The following is a 24869-nucleotide window of genomic DNA, read 5'->3' as shown; positions in this document are numbered from 1 at the left end:
TCTTCTTCGTGTTGAAAAATTGAGAAACAGTGAATATGTCCGCAAAGAAGAGAGAATAAATGTTTTGTGCCAGGAGGTGTAAATAACGCTGTTATATCGATCCGTGAAGAAGCGACGAACACACGACTTTCACGATACTTTTGCATCTATGAAGACTAATATTTTTATTTATTTATTTATTTATTTTTTCGAAAGAAATTATTACATATCATCGCATTAAAATCAAATTCGTTTCTGTTTTCTATCAGGAGTCAACGAAATTAAGGGATAATTTCAGGGCTCTCTCTCTCTCTCTCTCTCTCTCTCTCTCTCTCTCTCGATTTCAGAATAAATAACATTAATGTTTCCGAATAAAACAAATATAATATAAAGCGAGATTATGATTCACACTGCTTTAATTTTATACGATTTTTCTCTTATTTCCGCATTGGATGTGAACGAAATTTCGGATTGCGAATCGATAAAATTACAAGGGACTAAAAGCTTCTCTAAGTGCCTTCTCTCTAAGTTGTGTTGCTCTACATCATAATTACGGCGACCTGACAAGGTACTTTCCTTTCGCGCGATACGATCTTGTAACAGTGCGTAGAATCACAGTGTGATAATAAAGGTGGAAAGAGCGACGGTATTGTTTCAATTTCGCTGTTAGGTCGGTTACGCGTAACTGTCGACGAGCCATGTCAGCGAAATGAGTCTCGGATTGGGGACGAAAGTTGATAAAACTCGGATGATGAATGATGCTCGATCACGTCATGTCGCCATCGCTGCGTACGCGTTCAATGAAGAGGGGGCAAAATTAAAATGAATCACGGCCCTATACAATGAGAAAGGCTGTCGATGGCCGAGACGATATTCCCCAACTTTTAATTAAAGACGATTTGCGGGGAAAAAAGACGCGCTATTTGCGCTGCGAGTTTACGAGATAGATATATAGATATTTTATTTATACGCACGTGTCTGTGACAATAATGTGGTACACTGGCTGCTTTCTATTTTTAAAAGTCAAGATCTCGTTGACGTCTTTTCATGAGCTAATATTGATAAGAGCAACTGTGACGTTCGTCGCTTTATTGCCATTATACGTCCAGGCAGTGATAATGGACTTGGCGTGGGATATATTCAGACTCGGACGTATATATTACGCAGTTGCCTCGAATTTGCTCAAAATTTATGTCGGATTACATTAGGATTTCGACGGAAGATGCAAGATACGCCACGCCTCGTCGCACACACCCTGTCGGAATATACTAGATTTCAGTAGAATGTTTAGAATGGCCAATTCTAACTGGCATAACTGCGTATTCCGATTCTACCAAACTTCTCGGCCGATTATGTGTAAATCTAACATATTCTGACATATTATGGCAAATACTGACGTGTATATTAACACACACGATATTATCGTCCGTTTTCGCAAAGCAATTCCCTTGACTTAATCTGAATTTCGTTTAATACGCATAACAATGTGACCTATAATTGCCTATAATTGTGCCTATAATTGCGTACTAATTACACGCTCACTGGGACATGTTAATTAAACAATCTATTCAACTATATGTCATATATGTACATGCGTACACGCTAAAATTTCTTCGAAAGCATTTATATATTCGAATACATATATATACATATATGAATATAATATTTGTTAGAAGGTCGAATTAATTTGTCATACGAAACTATGACAAATGCATTGTGTGTACAAAACGAAAACTACAGATAAGAGAGAACGCAGAATTCTAAATTAAATTGATTAGTAAAAGTTATTATTTAAAAATCAAATCTCAAGACATTATAATTATTAATCACTATAATTGTTAGTAATTTTGCTCTATTTCTTTTATTCCATTCCGTTATGAAAATAGTTTGCCGCGTTATTTGGAATGCAAATTTTTCCCGCAATTGCTGACAAAGCCTAATATTATGCAAGCATACCTACGATGTATTATGCACGTGTCTGCAGGCGGTTCGCGCGTATTGTTGTTGCCCGCTCGTCGGGTTCTATTATTAGCATACTTTACACATTTACTTTTAGTATTCCCGCTTAACAATGACATCACGGCAAGAAAACTTCATTCTCGGCAAACGCTCTGCTCTCTACATTAAATCGGGGGGATATTATCCGATAACACAGCTATGTATTATTCTGATACTCATTGTGCCCCTATTACAAGTAATAGCCTAGCGAACACACAGAATTATATTTCACGCTACATAGCTATATACGGTAGCTGACGTGTAAAATACAGGTTAGATGCAATTTTACGCTGCTGTACATAACGGCGACTCGTCACGCGAGATATAATTCATTTCCTATCATATTCATATTTAATTTTTCCATGTATCGCATATTCGTATTAATAACTCGCGTCTCCGCAATATTATCCGTAGTATTATCAGTTTATGCGAACGTAGTATTTTTTCTCTCTCGTAGAGATATTTTATTCTTCTTGCACGTTATATACATTCGCTATATATATTTGACTTGATAGACACAACAGAGGAATAGATAAAACAGAAACTGACGCATATATTTTTCATATATTGTTGCTCCATTCTTTTTTAATATTCCGCTTTAACGTTTCATCATTTCGTTTTAACACTTTTTATATTTGTGTTCAAATCTGTATATTATATTCACGTTTTGAAAAGAATGTACAGAAAATGAATGAATAAAAACTCTAATCGCAATTTCTATATGGATAGTATGTTTTTTTTTTTCAGAAAATTTATGAACAAGGAACAAATTATAAAACGTGATTAGTGATCAAATCGATTGGTGGAACTGGAAAAAGGAAAGCCAGCAATTACATTTTATTTAATAAAGAGTTTACAACTAAAATACAACTAAAATGCAATTTCGTATATTCTCATTTTAATTAAACAGCGCGTTGAGAGGAGGATATCTATTAGATTTAGAAACTAGATAATGCTAGAGTAAATATAGCGAACACTATTTACGATCGAGCTTAACAAGAAATGAGATTCACATGCATTTTCACTATAAAGTAGCGAAAATTGCACATAGCGATATTTTACAGTGGTCTTATTAAAGGCGCTTTTCTACTATCTCTAATCCTCTTTGGTCGCAGCAAACATTAGTCGGTAAGTGTCTCACGGCTGTACTTTAACATCTTAATATTGTGAAAATCTTTTCCTTTTTTCCCGTTCCGGAATGTCGCGTTCTTTTTCGCGAACTTAATGCTTGCCGTTATGCATTTTCCTCGTTGCATCTCCAGACTTAATCTACGCGATTACGCGGTCTATATTTCCCGTTACGACATACGAACACGTTGTACGCAATCAGACGCGATGATCGATGAAACAGTAATCATATCCATTTGTTAGCAAATGTGCAATCAGTATAAGCTATAGATTCCATAATCAAGCATATTTGATATGATCGATGAATAGTTCAAAAAAAAAGAATTATCTATCTTTTAATTTTTATTTAATTTATACAGTACAAATTCATTAATAAATTATCAGTAAACTTCAGTTTATCGTTTTTGTTTAATGAAATCACACTTAATTGAATCATAGTTAATGTTAATGCATATAATTGCACGGTGTTCACGTAAATCGTAGATGTATATTATTGCGTAATTGCTGATGTAAATAATTAAAAGTTCTCGTCTCGGAGAGAATATGTTAAATCTAATGATTGGTGAGGGAGGGGGCGGGGTATAAATTTTGCAATTTAGTTGCGAAACGTAACGGACGAGCGATTATAAAATGGAAATCAAATCGTAATTACATCGCATGTACATCTAATGCATGCGCGCATCGCATGTACGTACATATGGTAGAAATACGCGCTTTACATAATAAATATGATTTCGCGATATCTGCAGTGTCCCCGATTGAAGTGACACTTGAAATTAATGACGTCATCCTAATGCGTTTACATACGCGCCGATTGCCATCGTATTTGCGGGAATCATTAAAAGTCAGTCGCGGACACTCGTCGTTCTTCTCTCGGCGCGGACACCCTGATGAAATGCATCGCGAGCTTTTTTTATCTAGCATGAAAAATTGACGCACGCATGACATTGCGCAATATCGCGGAAATTGTATTACCTTTGTAAATGTTCGTCTAGAAAAAAACTAGATTACGACACATAGTGCGAAAGAGCGCGCATAGTATAGTAAAGAGGCGAGAGATACGAACAAGATTTGCTGCGACGTCGCGCACGGCAAATTCGTATATTTTCGGCCGCACCGAAATGCAATGTGGTTCGCCGTCGTGGTTCGTGGTCGTCCTTTTCGTTTACGGGCATTTTAGCACGTTCTCGCGCCGGGGTTTCAGTTGCACCCGATACCGTGATCGATGCGACGACGATGGGGGAGGACGAACGAGGCGTTCGAGTCCACCACCGAAGCCAGGTCGGGTTTCCAAGCCGGAGAGAAGATCGACCCGATGCGATTTTTTTTTCTTTTTTACTATTTATATTTTACGCGACGCGCGTTTTTATCCTCTATAAATAGTGCGAAAACGGATAACAGTCAGAATGGAAAGGCGCACCCGGAGGCGGCCGCCGCACATCAACAAAAGGAGGGCAAAACACACATTCCCGCGCATTCCCCACATATATATATACACGTATGTATGTGAACGTGCTCGATGCACGTGCGAGCGTATGTATGGGAACGCACACGTAATAGAGCGCGTTCGTACGTATTTATGCGAAAATGTTCCTCGAAGACGTCGAGTCACGCCAACCTGTAGGTCTCTGTCCTCTCGCTTGATAGGCGATTTCGTAACTGCCTACCTCTACTACCTACTTACCTTCCGGTCCACGTAATAGCTACCCTCTCGCACATACGTATATATTTGCGTGGTGGCGCCTAGGAACCAAAAGGGAAGACCCCGCTCTCTCTCTCTCTCTCTCTTTTTCTCCCTCTTTCTGCCTCGTTTTTTCCTATCACCTTTAGAAATCGTAGCTTCATTTTCTTGGCTCGCAATAAGGTGAAGGTACATGCGCTGTGACCCGTTGCCAAACTCGTGCTGCTCATAAAAAACGTAAACTCGCGCTTATAGCTTTACTGTTGAGTGTGAAAAGTATGATATTTGTAGAAGTTCTATTCGTTGTTTTATTTGTTCTATTCGTGAATTTATTATCTGCGTTTTTTTCGGAAAAAACAATACAATATAATACAAATTTTTTTTATGTATTTGAGATTTGTATCTTTTAGAGTATCTTATTTTAAAGATGTTTCTTTTTAGAGGTTTTATATATGTTTATCCAAATAAATTAAAAATGTAATTGTATGGAGGTGTCTGAACCTTTTTCTAGAACTGATACACTTGTTAAGGTATAAATGTGTATACGTAATATGAATTATTTAGAATTACAATTAAAACTATCTTTAATATTCATATTTGCAATTGAAAAGTTAAATTGATAACTAAAATTAAAAACTTTAGAATTAAAATTTATAACTAAATATATTATAGAATAGTAATAAGAAATTTATATTCTTTTCTATAGCAAAACGTAATTGATTACATTATACGAATTAAATTTTGCATTGGTAGAGCCGCGGCTGCATTTAATGAAAAAGATGAACAGCGGTTATTCACTTCAATTTCTGATATGGAAATTATTCGATCGTGTACCAATTTCGAATAGATGTAGGAAGCATATTAGCTGAGAGATTATGCATTGGGGTTATGCATGTTTGACGGTGGTAATCGAATTAACTTCCGTTTCGATTCTAAAAGGAACCCGTTTGCGTGATGGAAGCCTATAATCACGTCGAAAGCAATACCGTGTCGATGCGAAGAACAATACGATAATTGATCGAACGCACAATAGATATGATATTGCCGCGGCATTCCCGGCTGACGCTTATCGAACCCTCGAATATCAATTCGTTATTCAGCTCGGCTTCTTATACAAATGTCAGAGGTATATGTATAATCCCTTGTTTTCTTTGCGCCACACTTTCCGATCAGCTTTTGTACTCCGCTGAAGCGGGTTACCATCCGATAGATGGATTCAGTTATCGAGAGTCATCGAGTTAGTAGTGCAAAGTCGATACAAGCCCGCCACGTGTAATCTTGTTCCGACTTTCGTCGTCCGTTCTATCGAGAAAAATGCGTTTAGAAGAGTGTTTCGAAGATGCAAACTTGAAATATTATACAAGATAGAAATATCAACGCGCGATACGTAAATTAAACTTGTAATATTTACGATAGTACGAGAGTAATTCTTACTTTAACAGAGAAAAAGGTATTGTGTAAAGTTTGAAACAATGTCTTTTCCGCTAATTTTTCATCCCAAAAATATGGACTGCTATTGAAGGAGAGAAGTAACTGCAACCGAAATCCGATAGCTCCGAAACACTTTGTAGGATTGATAGCGAATCGTAAATGATAGATGACCGTCGAATATCGCAATATCCTGGGCGCAGATTGCTCGTCGGGAGAGGAGCCGAGAGACAACTTTAAACGCCCGTGGTATATATAAAAATGTGTACAGTCTCTATGGAGGAAAGAAATCAAGATATCGCGTGTCTTGATTGATGCTCGGGCGGTACATCGGTTCGACGAGGTCACGCGAATCCCGTGCACCGACCGGCATGCACATGCAACTAACTCCCCATGCTGCATGTGCATCGCCCGCAATACACACCGTATCATCGGATATATAGATGCGCATAATTACGAAGGTGATGTCGGGGGAGTCGTGGGGCGCCGTATACCGTATTCGGGTCATTTGAGGCGAGTACACGTTGCCCGATGTATTCGGGCAATGTACCCGTATACCGCTCTCGGGTCACTCTCCAAGATTACTTTGTGTACGAAAGAAACGGGGGAAACACGGCCAATTTCCGGCGTATTCTCTGCGGCGGCATGGAACGCGGATGGATGAACGTAATATTGTGCCATGATTAATCGTTTCGCCGTTCAGTGAAATTCGCGTCGTTCACGTCAGCGAGATATATGTATATGTATATGCGCGTTACTACGCTTATATACATCGACGTGTCGATACCATAGATTGCGTAAAGCCCGGTTTTTGGATGCTGCCAGCGTAATATGCTGTATCGCAAGTTGTTGCCGCGTATAAATTATAAACTAGGGTGACATAAATTTTCCAAAAATAAAACTTGCGAATTTTTAGTTTTCCGTTATTTTTCAAGTTTAACGACACGTTTTCGACGCTCGAGTGCGACTTTCCGCACACAAATCGCTCCTTCTTCTAAAGCCATCATTCACAATCGATCACAAACGAAATTGAGTTTTGAAATGATTAAAGATAAACGCTCAAAATAGATAAACATGTGTGTTTTGCAATATTTATTATATCCTGTATACATATCATTCGTAAAAGCAATTTTAGCATCAGATGTTAACCTTTTAATTTTAACATTTTTTGCCTTGTCTTTTAATGCCATCAATCAATGAAGAATATTTTAGATATCAAACAAGTAATATTTTTAGCGAATTAAAGAAATTATATAAATATATATAAATTTTACAAAGGAACAAAGAAGTGAAAGAGATTATGATCAGACGGTGACAACGATAAAATCGCGTAATTATGCGAACAAGATTACATCTGAATCTCATCAATTTTGCTTGGCTTTTGTTGGACGGCGTGTTTAGCGTGCATTCTTTTTCCTCCCCCTTCACCCACCTTTATCGAAGATGCGGGTCGGCTTCATAAATGACCGTAAAAGTTCTTTTTTAAGCGAGCAACTTTTAATTTCGAGTTGACGTTCGCTTTAACCACCGTAAAGAAAAGTGGTTTAATATCGTCGGGTCGCCAATACAAACCAGGGAAAGTATAACTTTACGAAGCTGGGCGAGCGAAATTTCCACGTCCGAAAAAGTTGGAGTTTGCCGCGCGAATTTCGTTGCTGGTGACCTCCTTTTTTTTATCCTCCCTTCCCCAACGCTATCGACCCCTCCGGAAACTCTCTCTTTCTCTGACGTCTCTATCCTTCCCTTTCTCTCCATCTCCTCCCTTGTTTCGACTACGTCACCTGTTCATTACGCACACAGAGCGTAACATTTAATTGACTTGGCGGCCGGTTTGCTATACGGGGCGGGATGCGGGGCACGTGTTCTTTACTTTACTTTTTTTTTTTTTTTTTTCAAGATGTGACCTTTAGCGGATAAACCAATATATTCGCGGGATTAAATCGCAATTCTTTCCTGTATGGATTGCGCATTGTCATCGACCGTTTATCTTATCTTGATTTATAGCGGACAAAACGATCGAGAGCACCGAATGGAAGTTGAGTTTGCTCCCGTGAACTCCCTGGCTGATTACATCGTATTGGATACTCCCTCGTGCAGTCAGATAATATATCGTGCAGTGTAAAACGTGAAACTCATCATTCATATGCGATTCGTAATATTTTTCTGATGAAAAAGAACAAAGAATCAAAGTAACTCTTATTAAATCTTTGTGACTTAAATTATTGATATTATATTTAATGAATTAAATTATTAATTGAAATTATTAATAACAGCAAGCACACACAAAAATTTTTTTACAATTTATTAAAAATTTTATACGCATATTTACAATTGTCAAATATATTCGCTTTCTTGATAAATTGAAATATCTAAATGCACGAAAATTATCAACAAATAAATATTCGACAAACATTGATTATTATAAAAAAAGAGAGAACGAGAGAAAAAATACATTCTCTTTAATAATGAAATATTTCTCTTAGGGAATTCATTATGGTACCATAATTGCCAGTGCTGTCGCATTTACTCTGATTGTTGCAGTTACTCTTTAGCCAGGCTGAAATTGCCGACCCGTCTTTCGACCGTTGATAATTATGTTTATTATATATTCCTATTGTATGTGCACGCGCACAGGAACGGGTCGCATTCTCTATGTGCAATGTGCATTCCCGAGCAGCTTGATAGCGCTTTGCGTCCATTCGCTAACATTTTCCCACGTTAAACCGCGGTGGGAGGCCCTATCGTTCCGGGATCCGGCCGGAGAGAGTGACTCCTTTGCTTATTATGTACAAAGACTTAAGAGGGTAGAGCCGGAATGGCACCAAGGGGATGCGTGGGATATAGACCCTGCCGACTCTCTTTGTGCAACGGCATCGTGATTGCACATTATATATGGACGACAAAAGTGGCTTTTCTTTACGCATTTCTCTTTTCTTTGTCACTTTTTTCGCTTCTCCTTGCTTTCACTTGCCGCCCCAATTATTTGCATCGGCTCATTTTGTCGATCATCGCGTCTTTCTTTGATAGTTGCGTTGATAAACCGCTGACAGGTCTTTGTCATGAACCTTCGTCACCTCTGCGACGCCTACATTGAATATTGTACGTCACTTGCGTGACTATATTAACTTGAAAAAAATGGTGCGTAGCGATGTCAAAGGAGTGATTACGCATATACTTGGAATCGAGTAATATTATTTTAATTTTATACCAGTGTCTCCTCCGAGAGACATTACTTTCACTTATGATTTTGAACTTAATATTTTGTCATATTACTTTTCGATTGATTGAACTCGAATATTTGATAAAATTCTCGCAAACAAAATAGACTAAAAAAGTTACGCCATAATGCTTGAACGTTTTTTTTTTTCCTTCTACGTCCGGAAAACTGCAGGGACGATATATCAAATCGCGCTAGTAAGTCACCGCAAAACTATTTCTCTCGAATCGGCACGAGCATGTCAACGTTCAAGAGTCGACATGTCGTGACACCGATTCGAGAAAAATATCGCGACATCCATCTGAGATTGAGATATGCGACTGAGATAGGGTGAGTTAAATCGCAATGTTCGGATTTTTCAGTGCTGATGATACGACGATGAAAATGACTATACAGGAATTTCTTCGATCCGGCGATGGAAAATATTTGCAATGTCATTCCAATATTTGCGCGCCACCCTTCCGCGGATGATTACAATGGAGTCACGTTACGTCCGCGTTTTCCGTATCGCTGATTACGTGTGTACATAGGTACATCATACATACACGTTCGCGTGCGCGTGTGCACGGCAAACAGGGAGTCACTTGTGTAAATTACAACGACAAATGCGCGGATTGGGGCGCGAGCAACGGGCGAAATAGGGTGATGATAAAGGAGAGAGGGATTAGTTTTTGTAATGCTGGTGGAAAAAGCTTGACGAGTAGGTAGCAACCAGCTCTTTCCTCTCCTTCTCTCTTTCTCTCTCTTACTCTCTGTTTAGTTCTCTCAGCCGCTCAGCATCCATAGGCAACCAGCCAGCGGCATTAAAAGCGGAAACGGTAAACGGAACCGGATGCGGAAGCACACAGCTAGGCCGGAAGTGACCCGTTTGCCGGTGCAACGACGAAAATGGCGATGTCGGCTTCCGTTCGACGGATTCACCGCAGTTTATACGCAATGATCCTCGACGTACCGAGATCGTGCTTCGCGAGCTGCACGAGGTGACAAGCGATGCGGTCGACGGTAGAAACTGCAAAAGCTACCGGAGATATATATGATAGAATAAAGGAGACAAATATGCTTTTTTATTTTTCAGCGAGAATTTTGCTGAAATAAATTGCATCGCGATGAAGTATAGAAACACATTGTCGACTAATCTTTCAGTATATTGAAAACACACACATAGACTGGTGAAGAGCTTTTATTAATTTTCAACAAGTATTTCCTTCCTTTCAAGTAAAAACATCAATTAATTTTTTTATCCTAGAATTATTATATACCTTAGTAAAGATATAGTCTAACAAAAAGAAAAAAAGCAGGAAAGAATGTATTTCGTTTGCTCTAATGAATTATCGTAACGATTGACTGAGGAATAAAAACTGACGTGATAAGTCTCTATTTCTCCACAATCACTACGCTCTGTAATTTATCTTTATTCTTCACACTTGTTAGTAATGTAAAGAAACGTGACAAACAAAAATAAAAGAGAATGTAGAGCAAGGGGAGATCGAATTACTCGTGTAACCACACTATCGAAAGACGGATTGCGTCTTGACGATAATCAAAAACCGTGGGAATCGGTAGCCGGAGGCTACTGTGATTAGAGGAGGATTACGATGGTAAATACACGACGCTGTAGATTGGTAAAGGGAAGGAAGAAGTTGCGGGAAGAAGCGGAACGTTGGAGAATCGATCGTTAGGTTAATTTGATCGGACCTTTACGAGAGGACATTGAGAAGAAAGTGTGAAATAGTTGCGGAGAAAGAAGAACGGACAAAGACGAAGGATGTGAGATAATTCAAGAATGGTGAGAGAACGGGATGTGGGGGGAGAGAGAGAGAGAGAGAGTGGATAAACCGAGAAAGAAAAGCAGGGAATCCCAAGCGACCAGAAGCGAAATGGCTGCAGCTGATGTACAAGATTAAAAAGTCTTTTTCCTTCGTGTTGGTTTGCGGTGCTCTCCGTGGACCAGCGCGGCGGCACTTGTACTTGGTTTTAATTCCTAGAATCTCCCCCTCGCTTATCCCTTCATCCCTTCCTCCCCTTTCCAAGCTCTCGTTTTTCGCTATTCTTCATTCGCTTCATTTTCTAAACAGAATTCTGGCTTCTCTCGCACGGCGGTAAATCCACGACGGCCCCGTATTTTACAACAAATACGAGCTCGTCGGAATTGAATAAGTGCGCGAGCGATCGGAGAAATTTTTCCATTTACCTTAATCAATTACCGACCGTATCTCCTACCCGTACAATCGCGGTTTGCGTATGTACGACCGACAATGAGTTATCGCTCGGAAGTTATACTACCCCATTTTTGTCGTCGGAAAGGATCGCGACGTACGTATATATATATCACACGCGATATATAAATTTATCTAATTCTCCGTATGATTTGTAGTTTGAAGCTAATTTCATTTGCAGAAGCAAGACTCGTCGTGCGATTCACATCTGAGAGATTCGTGAAATATAATCAGAATATAAATTTATTACGATCCGTCACTGATATATTACGTAAGCATATTATATATTTTAGCTATTCAAATTTGTTCATTAAATTAAACGTCATCTAAATAATTTCTTGTTTCAATGCGTCATCGTGTCAGACAAATCATGTTAATAATTTTACATAATTTTTCTATTGACAAAAAAACAAATATATGTATATACACACATATATTTAGTTAATTTAATTTGTCGCGCGTATTGTTATAAAATAACAATTTTTATCTAAATATTCAAGTATTACCAAATGAGAATTGTGTTATTTGGTAAAGTAAATTGCAGAGAATGTTGGAGGAAGGGGCACAAATGCCCCTTTGAAAGTAGACTCTCTCTCTCCTTTGGGATTTCAATCGAATTATCTCGAGATTGTCGAACACGTCGAGACTCCCAGAATAAACAAACTGGATTGTATGTATAGAAAGATATCTCTACTCTAAATAGTAGAACGTTTATTTTAAAAGCAGAAATTTTGTAAAGAATTCATTTTTTAGATCCTATATATTCGCATTAATAAATATTGACTATATTAAATAATATTTGTCACTATGTACGATACTGCTATTGACAATTCATTTATTTTTATTAGCGCTGCTTTCTCTTTCCCCTCTTTATATATCTAATCCGCTAGCGTCCGTCCAATTAGAGTAATTAAAAAAGGTTCGCGTATATTCGCGCGCGAATATACGCGAAATATTTTAAATGAATACAAAATACCGCGCTCTGGTTTATTACACGTATGTAATTAATGCATCATAAACAGAACAGACGTCACATCATCCAATATATATATATATATATACATTTCGCATATTTTTCCGTTTTTTATTACGCGAAGTAGGTAGTATGCGATCGCTTCGCGCATTACAAGAAATTATGCTAATTACTCGGCATCGCGCGCATTAGTGAGAAACTGCGGCACAGTATAATTAAAAGAGATTTTCCTTCCCTCCCTCCCTCCCTCTCTTTCTCCCCTTCTCACCGTCCCTTCAACAAACGTAAATGGAAACGTTCTAATGGTGAAGTACTTCTTACGCTCTATTCATCCCCTAAGCAGCAGGCTCCGCCCATCAGTATGCTGATTTATGCAACGCGTAGGAAGATTAACATTTTTTTCCAAGTTCTCTCTCTCTCTCTCTCTCTCTCTCTCTCTCTCTCTCTCTCCTCATTTGCATTAATCCTTCCGCGGTAATAATTCACGCCGAAGGGCAATGATATTACACCGACTTCGTGCGTCCGCGCATACGTGACCCCCGCGATACGCAAATCAAAAAGCACCCGTTGCTACTACGTGCAAGAGCGAATATGTAAGAACAGATTTACAAACCGTGACGCTTGTTCTCAGTACCATAAATACCAATCGCGTGTGCGACACATCGGGGTCCGCGTGTCTCACGTGACTATTTTATACTGCCCGCGAGCCGCCATAGATTCAGATAAAATGCGCCGGATATCATTAGTAAAGAAAACTCAAGCTGACATGCGACCAACGTACGAAGATTACCGGCGCATTTACGCAGAAACAGTCTGCATCGTGTTGGACTTGCGAGTAAAAATCATGGAAAATGAGTATTTTCTTTTTAAATCAAAATTATGTCCTATTACGAAGACTTAAACTTAATCACACATACGTATATATTTATATAGCAAAATAAAATATAATATATTAATAATACTATTATGCATATATAATAATTAGTATTATTTTCTCTCTCGTTTGTCTCTCTTCTCCTTTTGTCAAATATTTGTGAAGAGTTATTAAAATATAGCGCTCGTAAATAAATGTACAATTGTATCGATTTCCAACAACGATAAGATGATAAACTGAAAATACCTTTGCCAACATCAGCACTATTTGTTATCAGCAGTAACGCTGAATCGAATTTGATTGAACTTGTCATAAAAGGTGAAATCATATTTGTGATGTGCCTGATATCATCGTTCGATGCTGGCGTAGATGAAGTAAATAATGTCGGATATTTGAGAGCGATTGTATTTAGTTTTATTGTTCCCTATATATTCGCACGTGTATATTAACTACGTATGCATTGCCGCGATCTCGTTGATTCATCGCCAATGTTAGCCCAGCCATTTAATTGAAACAATTGTAAAATGTATTTTAAAGGAACAATTCACGAGCAATTCAATAGCATTTAACAATAACGTATATAGTACATGTCAAATTCAGTTTGACTCGTCGATCATATCAGTAATTTTGTGGTATATTATCGAAAACCAGATATTTTTAATGTTCAATATGAAGTAGGAGATATGTGGTTTCTACATTATTTTGAATATACGATACTCCACACTTTGTATAATCCGACTAATTGTATAATTTAGAAATAAAAAATAATTCGCGAAATGTAAACACTTATTAATACGCGATGTTTAAAATTTTTTTATGGAAAATAGTTTTTTTTAGGCTGCAATGAAAAATGAGGCCGAAATGAATAACGTCCTTCTCTCAAAGGATAAAATCAGAAAATCTCCGAATTTAAAAGTCTGTTTTTTTTTTCAAATTACTCGTTATTCATGGCAAAGTTATTGCCAGCATTACCATTTAGAGTGATTAAGGATTCAGGAGATAGAATCGTTCTCGAGTATTCTGCGGTAGATCGATCCGCTGTCTGGGTAACCCCTTTTCTAGAAGTCGCTCACACTAACTTTATCGCGTGGCTGAGATCGCTCACTGTTCTTCTCGTTGCATTTTTTTTTCTCGTGCTCCCTGTGCTTTAAAGTACGCTCACACGCGGAACTCTCGATAAACCACTCCGTTACACAACCTCCAACACAGCCTGTGCGGTTCGGCCCCGTAGCGAATTTTCTGCCTGCTATTTTCTAGCTTATCACGACGGTCAACTTCATTTATTAAACGGATCAGCCTCTTTTATCGTTTTGCATATTCCTTGGTTACAGCACCCCGAGAGGCGATTAAATTTTTCCTTATACGAAGGCGCCGCCTTCAGTCGTCCTGAAATGAATTACTTTTCGCGACCGAATGTAACTTATTCGACTGTATTCGTTTGATATGTCTTCGGTCAGTCGCGCGTGTTTGCGTGTTTCAATTAATTTGTATGTAAATATTCAACGAGACGATAAGAGATACGGTTTCCAATGGAAACTCGGAAAAATTTTCCTCTCTCTTGTTGTTATTATCAGATTTAAAGAATTCTTAAAGCTGACGTTTCGAAGACTATTCAATTTTAGAAGTTTTTTTTAAAATTGGATTTTGCGATTATTAATCGTTGAAATTCTCTTCTATCAATTTAAAAATCCTTCCCACTGCAGAATTTTCCAATTAATTGGTTGTAGCATTATAACGTCGAAACAATAAAACCTTATAACAATTTCATACCCAGAAATATTTTTTGAAACTCATCGAAAAAAATGTATGATGTAATAAATATCTTCGTGAAACATATGAAACGTCAATCAGAGTTTGCACAATGTATGTTGCTTGATTGCATATACATATTGTATAGGAAAGCTGGTGGTATAGAGGAATATTGTTTCATTATACGAATAAAACGAAATCTCTCTTTTCCTGTTCTCGCAATAAATCTATATGTTCAAATAAATTTTCATTACGTAGATACATATTATATATGTTATAGAAACTACGCGTTAAAGAGTTTAATGAATTAGATTTAAAGTCAATTTTAAGTACAAATTATTTAGAAATTAGTTAATTATAAATATTTTTAAGTAATTGTAACACAATTTTTTTTAAAAGCGTGCCGAGTGATAATTAAGAAAATCACAACGTGAAAGCTAAAGAATCGTTGACGGAAAAGAAATTAAGCTGTAAGTATATAGAATTCGTTTTTGTTTTGCCGTGAAAATAAATGCAAGCATAAAAATAATATTAAGAGACAGGGAAAGACGAGAAATTAAATTGATTTTTCAATTAAATTATGCGATTGATAAAATTCTTGTATACAAAATTTTTACATACAAATTTTTATACAATTTCTGAAACACAAATTATAAAAATAAATTAATATAATAGAAAATAAATTATTCAAATGTGTATATTTTATATACATATATATATATAAAACATTCTTTCCGAGCTATATATACATGTATGTAGCTTGGAAAGAATGTTGTAGACTGAATTCTTTCTTTATCAACATATTTGAATTACATTTTCCTTCGAAATACGTGATATTACATCACATTATATATGCATAGACGTTTTGTACATGTATATAATTATTCGTTGCATAGAACAATTGCTTTCCACGTTCAATCAATCTACAAGAACTAAGCTGAGCGTCGCAGATGATCGCATTTAGCGTTAGATAGCGGTAGATTTCGAAATGAGCAAACACAGATGACACACCACGTACAAAACAATGACTAAATAATGGTATTTAGCCCGAGAGTTGCCGTCGAACTCGAGATCACGAACAAAGTTGCCGTGGAAACATCCAACTGCAGTTAGTCTGCGGAACAAATCTGCCTCCGGGACCCGTACGATATCTTCACGGATGAGTTCAGCTTTAACATTTGTCGTGTTTCGACAAGGGTCATTTCGTTCTCGCTTACGCAAAACTTGCCCGAATCGTATGCATCGCTTTCGGTCTTCCCGGTGATCTTACCTTAAGAGGCGAGACCTCCCTCGATCTTTAGTGCGCTCTGAACCGCTATTAGGGGTGTCGGTCGCATGAGAAAAGCGTAAAGCGAACAGATAAGAGAGGAATGGAATTCTCTCTGTGAAATTAACTTTCGCGAAATGTCCACCGAGAAAAGCGCACAATCGTGTCTTCTTCCACACCTACAGTGTCGTTCGCGGTTCTGTATTATCTGGCTATGTTTCTCCAGCCACCATTCAGCGGATTATTTCACCGTGAACTGTGAAAAATCGTGTAATGGGTTCTGCACGGCGAACGATCAAATCTAGAGGGTCAGTTAGCATATAAATTGTGACTTTTAATATTACGAAACTTTATAATATCTATATTTCTGTATAACTTTATAAAAAATAGTTTAAAAAAAAAAGCTCGAGAAAAGAATAAAATACAATAAAAAAAAAAAAGAATTAAAAATATAGTTAAAATTCTTTAGAGCTATTCTTGCGATCAGAGACGAAATTTATTGAAATTGAATAAAGGGCTCGTGGCCTAATGTTCGTTTAACGCTATTACACGTACGGAATAATAATTTTGCCAGATGCCATAATCCGTATACAGCATGTCGGAATTGGGGATAATAATCACATTGCATCCACACATTCGGGCCATTTCGCGCACTTCCATTTCGGCCTTAGTTTTATTATCCACCATGCGCAACGATGACAAAGTGGAGAACCACTCGTATCCGTTCGAGTGCTATTACATACCGCACTAACCGCGGTATACATGCATTGTGGCACATATTTCGCATCGCGTGATTTCGTTCTGGAAGAGAATTTCCGCGTCTGCGAAGGGATGCGTGTAATTAATTCGAATTTCGCTCGCGCGTTTTCACCGCTTGCGCGGAAATCTGTCCGATCGATTTCGCCGCGTTAATTCGCTTCTCGCGTTCAGCATTGTCCTCGTGTTTATACAGTGCGTATGTTCTTTTTTCCCCTTTCCCGTGAACAATGGACCCGCCTCTACTTCCCTTCGCGGTCCGATCGTGACCCGCGACCATTTCGACGAAATCCCGTCGAACATTCACGCGAGAGAGAGAGAGAGAGAGAGCTAATCCGGACGGAAGAAACGCGCAGAATCGAATTAGCTTTACTCTCGATTTGATGCACTTCGCACGGAACCGCATCCGCATCCGCGTTTGTTGCGATTGAGGAATGTGTTTTCCATCGATTCACCCGGAACGATTTTCCATTTACGACCCACCCTAATGTGATTTATCCCCTTGCCAGTTTCTGCGTAGATACTGTGGTGGCAATTCAATGGTTTGCTGGAAACCAGCTTTGTTCCGCCATGATTTTTGTACAACTAAACGATTCGATTAACTCGCTTCATGCTGTCGCCGTTGATTTACAACGACTATTTCTCTGCGGAATATTTTTACCACGAATTATTCGCGCAGTTTTTTACAAAATTGTATACGGTGTGTGTAAACGAGCAAAATTCTTCTATAAACAAAAATTCTGATCGGTAATGCTACAGTGTAATTAATTAGACAAACTGACAGCAACAGCTCGATCATCGCTTACATGCTGTACCATCCAAATTCAGTTCCTTAATATCCTAATAAAGCTATGCTCAAACACCTCTCTCATCTATCGCGTCAACTATGTTCCGAAATTAAGTTTAAAGATTAAACAGAAGTTTCGATTGTCGACCGTGTGACACGCGAAATAAGGAAATTCAGCGTAACAAATTTATCGTGTAAACAGTCGGACAAAATTTGTACGAAATAACTTGGTCGCGCGCGGTACAAAGCACCAAGAGAATTCATTCATTTCATTGTTAAATGAAATGCCGCGCATGGCATTAAAGCGCGTTTTACGCGATATGAGGTAAACCGTAAAGTAAATAACGCAACATTAAACGCAGAGATATTTATATCGCGTGCACAGTGGTTTTCCTAGTCCAGAATGCAGCCATCATTACATTGCATTAGTACAAAATCGAAGTTTATGACATAAGCGCTAAATGAATGCTTATATGGCAGCATGAAGTTCAACCAGATATAAATTCTCATATTCAAACGCATCAACGTATTATTTCTAAAAGCAGCTTTTATCTTTTTTAAAAAAATTCAGTTGACAAAAAAATACATAAAAAATATTTTCTAATTTTTCTATAAAATTGACGAAATTCAATGAAAATCGATTTCTTTTATTACAGAGTTAGTTGTAGATATATAGTAGTATATATAGTAGTATAGTTGTAGATATATAGTAGTATATATCTACATGGTAGTTTTACTGAAACAACATCGCGTTGTTTCAGTAAAACTACCATGTAGATATATGCGGCCCTCGAAAAATCCGGACGGCGAAACGAAAAAAAATTGTTACGAGTTATGAGTCAATTACGAGTAATAAGACGCGATTGCGACACTTAAAGGAGAAACCGACTCAGATATCTTCCGGACATTCTAAGGGAAAGAGAATAGTTGCTTCCGGGGTTCATAAATGGTTAAAGACGAGGCCGTAACTTCGCATTCGTCAAATTTTTCGCAAAAAAAAAAAAAAAAAAAAAGTTGTATTTTTCTTCATGTTGCAAAATTCTGCTTTTAATTGTGAATCCAGTTACGTAGAATGGCATGCGCCATGTTATCGATTTCTATTGGCACGCAATTTGTGCTATGGAATTTGGATAGCGTATTCGAGAACTTGGCCATCGATTATGGTATAGAGGATGTCTCTGGGGACGCAGTGATAAATTTTATCGGGTATCACTATTTTACTTATTCGGTGTCGGATACCACAGGAATCGAAGTATGCTATCGGATAGCTTCTTCAAATGCATTGATATCTTATAGCGTCGTTATCGGCTGATTGAAAAGTATAAGTTATAAAAAATTAATAGGATAATAAATAACTATGACTGAAATATTACTATGTAATATAAAAATATACAAAGAAAATGTATGTCTCGATAATGGTTGTTCGATAATCGTTTCTTTGATGCAAACGTAATTGATTTTTTCTTTGTGAAAATTTGTTTAGAGAGCATTTACTCTAAAGAGAAATCTTTTCATTTTTAACTTTCATTTTTCTACTTCAAATATCTTGAATTGAAACTGTTAATATTAAAGTCCTCTTGAAATTGACTCGAAAAAGATTCTGTCGCCCATTTACGTTCATGAGATTTAGTTCCCGAAACCTCATTAATCTTTAATATCAGTTATTAATTAAGTATTCCATTACATTTTTGTTAAGAAAAAGTCAATCTTAAATTCATCAAAGAATCTATGAGTGAAAGAGAATACGATAAAGTTTTTCGCAGAAGCAGAATTCCTAATATTCATTATTTCATGTTATCATTATACATATCAATTTATTTTATAATAAATCATTAATTTAAAAAAAACATAAAAGCATAAAAGAATTTCATTAAAATTAATACTTTTATCTTTTATTAAATTAAAAAAGTAATTCTAATAACTTTAGCTTCTGAAAATGGATTCTTCATTAAAATGATGTCGTTATAACAGGACTTTAGCTATACATGTAAAAAATATATAAAGAATTTAGGGTGCGCTATACTTAACAGATCAAATCTTAAAAATAAACAATTAAAATGTTCATAAATCATAAAGTGGCATTAATACTTTTTGTTTGATTGCTTATTTAATAACGCGTATTTCTTAATATGTGATACTTAAGAAAAATATAAACTCTTTTTTAATTGAAATTATACATGTAAGTACACTTCTAATAAATGTCACGTAGAAGTTTCATACAGGCTTTTGTTATGTGACATTTATTACTACCCCCATTCTCATTTTTTTCATACTTTTATAGAGAATCGATCCCTGAGTATCACTTGAATAGAAGCAACAGATTCACATATATGATATAAACACACATTTGCATTTTTGAATATATATTTATACATTTCAGTGAATTTTTGAAGATGGAGGAGCGGATATATGGTTATTTAAAATATTTAATTTCTATTTAAAATATTTTTGAGTAATTTCTCTACGAAAAGAGAAAATGGTTTCCGATTTTAGCTTACAATTAGTGCTGAATTCATATCGTGCTCATAATAAAAATGTCACATTTTTAAAAGAGTTGTCGGAATTTCGCGAAACATTCTATGTAAAAAGTTATATATACGCATGCCAGATCCGAGTAAGAGACTATGAGGTTTTAGCATACCTACCGCAATCGGTTTCGGCCCAAGTTTCGCAAAGCCGCTTCACCACGGATGTAGTGTAGTGGCGCAATAAGCATAATTAAATAGACTGTGTGCACATAATTATGCTCATAGTGTACAGCCGCGATTACAAAGCAAAATATACGTTGTGCGGTACATTGTACAGAAACGATAGCCTGCCTCTATTTACACTGAACGCGGAGAATGGGCTCTCTGCAATTTATCAACTGACCTATTTCCTAAAATCATGCAGCGAGTTGAACAACACATACGTCCATTGAGGAATTGAGATTTGACAGACTTCAGACAATGATTTTTTCACTTTCAATGTATCTTTTTGCGCTTTTTTGAAATATAAATATATTAACATACATATGTAGACCTTTCACGTATTAAGTATCGACAATTTTATGAGATTTCAACAAAAACTTACAATTAGATAAGAAATTTTGACGTTCAATGAATGAAAAAACTTTGCAAAAATATAAGTTTCAAATATATTTCTTAAGTCAGACATAGAACTATTACTGACTCAATCAAACTCTCTCTCTCCTTCCATAATTAATAGTAGACAGAGTCTACTAAAAATGTCATCTCAATAAAAATATCTTGACGGCAAAAAATATATCGTCTTTGAGAACTAGAGTGAGTTAACTTGCTGCTGATTATAAACGGTGTGTGAAAAAAAATACATCCTACACAGCGGACGCCTACATGTTACGGTGAAAGTATAGGCACATCGTAGTTACAAGAGACTCACTTTTTTATACGCAATTTTTATGGATAAGGGTAAACGGTGCTCAGATATGTTCATTGAGTCAGTGAGGAGCAAATGTCAGTAAAATTTCTAGAAAATTTCTTCTGGTAGATAGGGAGGATATAAAATCACAATATTATCTTAGGAAGACTCGAATAAATTTTGATTTTTTTTTTGTTCAAACTCGCCTCTAAATTTCGCGGATATCTCGCGGATGCTTCTTATGGAGTTTGTCACTGAATTACTAATTACCTGTGTATAATTAGCATACAAATCTCCTTGCGAAAAGAACAATCCGACATTGAGAAGTATCTTTCGAAACCGAAGGGATCCGAAGGATGAAAAGGAAGAGATATATCTGCTCCTCGTTAATCAGCATTTAAAAATAAAGAAAGAACAAGACGAGCGGCAGTTTTATCATGGCGCTCGTATTTCGGGGAACTGTAAAATAATGCGGTCAGAAATCGAAGGAAACACGAGACAACGAATTTAAATTACCCGGAAGTTTGCGATGTATGGTCATAAATTTTTTTAAGATTTTCTCGGCTTAGCTATAAAAAAGAATCGATAAGGATGTTTTTATAGAATGCGCCAGAGGGAAGTTCTTATCTAATAATAGAATGTAAAAAAGTAAACTGCAACAAAGTTGAAACGTCAAGTAATGTATTGATTACGTCATTTTGTACTAAAAAAACCTATGATGAAAGTTATATTAATATATTAGTATTGTTTATCAAGAAGTTTATCAATGTATTATTTCTTAAATCATAGTATAACTAATTATATTATATTAATTAAACTACTTTGTGCTTATAATAATATTGTGATGTAATCAATTTAATCAGGCAATAATGCAATGCATAATATTATTAAAAGAATATATCTCGATCATTGGCGGATTCGGGGGGGGAGGGGTTAACCCCCCCTTGCAAATTAAAAGAAACAGTTTTGCTGAATTTGTTTAAAAAATATAAATAAAGAAAAACAAACATTAAAGAGCTATCGACGTCAGGATCCGCTAGTGTATATATATATAAGTATAAGATACACTGTAAATTATACTCATTACGCATTCAAGGAGTTAAGTGTAGATTAAGTCAGACATAGGACGAAATGATAAGATAATTTCATTGCACGAAAATAATTAGATGAAATTCTTTATATCTATATAATATATATTATATATAATATATAATATATATTATATAGATATAAAGAATTTCATCTAATTATTTTCGTGCATGAAATTATCTCATTATTTCATCCTATGTCTGACTTAATCTAAACTTAATTCCTTGAATGCGTAATGAGTATAATTTACAGTGTATCTTATACATACATATTGTATATATTATATAGATATAAAGAATTTCGCCTAATTATTTTCGTGCAACGAAATTATCTCATCATTTCGTCGTATGTCTGACTTAATCTAAACTTAACTCCTTGAATGCGTAATGAGTATAATTTCCAGTGTATTTTATACATACATATTGTACATATTATATATATATAAAGAATTTTGCCTAATTATTTTCGTGCATGAAATTATCTCATCATTTCATCCTATGTCTGACTTAATCTATACTTAACTCCTTGAATGCGTAATGAGTATATAATTTACAGTGTATCTTATACTTATATATATATATATATATAATATATATATATTTATATATATATATATTATATATATATAAAAGTATAAGATACACTATAAATTATACTCATTACGCATTCAAGGAATTAAGTATAGATTAAATCAGACATACGACGAAATGATGAGATAATTTTGTTGCATGAAAATAATTAGACGAAATTCCTTATATCTATATAATATACATATATATATATATATATATATATATATATATATATATATATAAGTATAAGATACACTGGAAATTATACTCATTACGCATTCAAGGAGTTAAGTTTAGATTAAGTCAGACATACGACGAAATGATGAAATAATTTCGTAGCACAAAAATAATTAGGCGAAATTCTTTATATCTATATAATATATACAATATGTATGTATAAGATACATTGTAAATTATACTCATTACGCATTCAAGGAGTTAAGTGTAGATTAAGTCAGACATAGGACGAAATGATAAGATAATTTCATTGCACGAAAATAATTAGATGAAATTCTTTATATCTATATAATATATATTATATCTATATAATATATATTATATAGATATAAAGAATTTCATCTAATTATTTTCGTGCAATGAAATTATCTCATCATTTCGTCCTATGTCTGACTTAATCTATACTTAACTCCTTGAATGCGTAATGAGTATAATTTACAATATATCTTATACATACATGTATATATATTATATATATATATATATGTATATAAAGAATTTCGCCTAATTATTTTCGTGCATGAAATTATCTCATTATTTCATCCTATGTCTGACTTAATCTAAACTTAATTCCTTGAATGCGTAATGAGTATAATTTACAGTGTATCTTATACATACATATTGTATATATTATATAGATATAAAGAATTTCGCCTAATTATTTTCGTGCAACGAAATTATCTCATCATTTCGTCGTATGTCTGACTTAATCTAAACTTAACTCCTTGAATGCGTAATGAGTATAATTTCCAGTGTATTTTATACATACATATTGTACATATTATATATATATAAAGAATTTTGCCTAATTATTTTCGTGCATGAAATTATCTCATTATTTCATCCTATGTCTGACTTAATCTATACTTAACTCCTTGAATGCGTAATGAGTATATAATTTACAGTGTATCTTATACTTATATATATATATATATAATATATATATAATATACATATATATATATATATATATATATATATAAGTATAAGATACACTGGAAATTATACTCATTACGCATTCAAGGAGTTAAGTTTAGATTAAGTCAGACATACGACGAAATGATGAGATAATTTCGTTGCACAAAAATAATTAGGCGAAATTCTTTATATCTATATAATATATACAATATGTATGTATAAGATACATTGTAAATTATACTCATTACGCATTCAAGGAGTTAAGTATAGATTAAGTCAGACATAGAACGAAATGATGAGATAATTTCGTTGCATGAAAATAATTAGGCGAGAAATTCTTTATATCTATATAATATATATATATATATATATATATACTGGGGGATTCTGAGAGAGGGGAGGGGGTTAACCCCCACCCCCCCCTGTAAATTAAAAGAAACAGTTTTGCTGAATTTGTTTAAAAAATATAAATAAAGAAAAACAAACATTAAAGAGCTATCGACGTCGTTGATCCTGGAATAAAAGTTAATCCTGAAATCAAAACTATTAAATAAAATAATTTTGCAACCCCCCCTCCTCCCCCCATTATCGACGTCAGGATCCGTTAGTGATCTCGATATAT

At 35.5% G+C, this 24869-nt stretch overlaps 1 protein-coding gene across 3 annotated transcripts in view; it reads left to right on the top strand.

Moving 5' to 3' along the window:
• Positions 1-24869, top strand: part of Octalpha2r (alpha2-adrenergic-like octopamine receptor) — a 116593-nt gene that overhangs the window by 51470 nt on the left and 40254 nt on the right. The window lies entirely within an intron of this gene.

The sequence above is a fragment of the Prenolepis imparis genome, unplaced genomic scaffold (assembly GCF_030444845.1).
Source record: "Prenolepis imparis isolate NDT839.2.m4 unplaced genomic scaffold, iyPreImpa1.0 SCAF_8, whole genome shotgun sequence".
Classification (NCBI taxonomy): Eukaryota; Metazoa; Arthropoda; class Insecta; order Hymenoptera; family Formicidae; genus Prenolepis; species Prenolepis imparis.
The sequence above is the reverse complement of the archived record's forward strand: the minus strand, read 5'-3'. Positions and strand labels throughout refer to the sequence as shown.